This window comes from Talpa occidentalis, unplaced genomic scaffold (genome assembly GCF_014898055.3).
Source record: "Talpa occidentalis isolate TD23 unplaced genomic scaffold, MPIMG_talOcc4v2.1 talOcc4.12, whole genome shotgun sequence".
In the NCBI taxonomy this organism is placed as follows: domain Eukaryota; kingdom Metazoa; phylum Chordata; class Mammalia; order Eulipotyphla; family Talpidae; genus Talpa; species Talpa occidentalis.
Genome location: NW_023601212.1, coordinates 60,942,077 through 60,944,059, shown reverse-complemented (window position 1 = coordinate 60,944,059; position 1,983 = coordinate 60,942,077). Strand labels below are relative to the sequence as shown.

The following is a 1,983-nucleotide window of genomic DNA, read 5'->3' as shown; positions in this document are numbered from 1 at the left end:
TGTCCCCACCATTTATATTATGGCTGGTTTGTTCAAAGTCAAGTCAAATCAATGATGAGGCATCATTACATGTTTGTCTTTTTAGTCTGAAAAATTATAACTGAGTTTTTTTTTTTATTATGACATTGACCTACCAAAGAAATCACCATAATTCTTTAATGGTATGCCAAAGACCTCTGTAAATACTTTCCCTCTTCATGTTGTTAATGCTACTATCAAGTTAAGGGCCATTTATTGAAATAATATTCATTCTTCCTTTCTTTCTATAAAATTTGGCTTTATTTTCCCATTAATTTTTCTCCCTATTCATCAAATTCATATGTAAGTATTAGTTAACACTCATATCATATAAGGTTGATACAATCGCAAGGATAAACCCATAAATGTAATACTTTATAATTGTGTGACTGAAGTCAAGTTACTTAGCTTCTGTGAAACCTGTTTCTTGTGCTCTATAATGAAGATAAAAGTATCTGTACAACAGTAAGAGCAGCGCATATACTAAAATTAAAAGGACACAGAGATTAGCATGGTCCCTGAACAAGAATGATATGCAAATTTGTGAAGCAATCCATTTTCTTAAAACTGTGCTTATATATGACTGGATCAAGATGTGTTACATATACATAATGGAATGGTCTCACTCATAGCAGGAATTTAGAAAACCTAAATAAGAGACCAGGAAAAAGACTAATTATAATAAAGTAAAAATCAAAATCAATAAGCAACTATAAACCAGAGACACACTATGGGGGATAAGGAGGGATTAGAGTCAAATTGAGGGGGTGGGAATTGTATGGGGACTATAACCAGATGAAAATGCATACATTGTGCAAAAATAAAAAATGATGTAAAAAATATATAAAAGAAAAAAAGAAAAAAAACTGTGCTCATAGATGCATACTTATTAGATATTACAAAATGTCCCTTTGTTATAGGAAAGGGAGAGGGGCAGCCCAAACCCCACAAACCTGCCTATTCTAAATGGGTTCTGCCATCCGCCGCATCAGCACTAAACATATGAGACTTTAATGGGAAGGAACTTTAATAAAACTAGGAAACAATACAGGTAAGGCAAAGAGTCTAGTTTCTAAGTGAAGCACCCAAAGTTACCCGTCCCCTCGTGGGTAAAAGTCCATCCAAATGGGATTGGCCCAGAGCAAGGCCCCAAAGCCTGCCATGAGTCTAAAGCATCTTCCAGTGGGGACCCACAGAAAAGAGTCAGAAACAACCAGACAAGCCTGGAAGGAAAAGAGCAAAATCAACATCAAGATAAAAGCTGCCATTGTCACCTCCCCACGGGTCTCACCCACATCTGTGTCACCCAGTCCACGACCAGAAGACAAGCACAGTTTCTTCACGTGTCTCTAGGCTCCATGCGCCTCCTCCAGGTCTCCTGGCTCCATCCTGCTTCCTTCCTCAGTCTCTTCCTGCAGCTTCTCCTCTTCCTGCTCAGCTCCACCCTCCCTTGGGTGGGGCAGGGAACCTCCCCCTTTCCTGGGACCACCCTGTTACACCTTCATATAAGTTTTCTAATTATATTACCATCATAAATATATGAATCAGCCTGTTTCCCTCAGCCTTAAGAATGGCTGTAATAATTTTTATTTTTCACCAATTTTAGAAATGAGAAATTAGATGTCTGTGCAAGTAGAATTTGTCTTTCTCCTTATGAATGTGTTTTCATGTTTAGGAAATCACATTTCATACATTTTTTTATGAATTGTCTCACTTTAAATCTATTTTGCTATAATAAAAACATTAATTTTCTTAGAATAAAATATTTAATTACCCAAATAACAAAAAATATAATATTTGATACATTAGACTAGAGTCACCGAGCACATGAGCAAACACAAGAGCTCCTGGCAGAGGCCTCAATATTCACTTAACATTCAGATATCTGACTCCTCAACATTTTTCAGATTCCTAGTGCTGGCTGATAAAGGGGGTGGGCAGAGGATCATTTGTTGCATTCCCTAA

General features: G+C 37.0%; 1 pseudogene; it reads left to right on the top strand.

Moving 5' to 3' along the window:
- Positions 1 to 489: 489 nt before the first annotated feature.
- On the top strand, positions 490 to 581 carry LOC119242413 (U6 spliceosomal RNA; annotated as a pseudogene).
- The last annotated feature ends 1,402 nt before the right edge of the window (positions 582 to 1,983 follow it).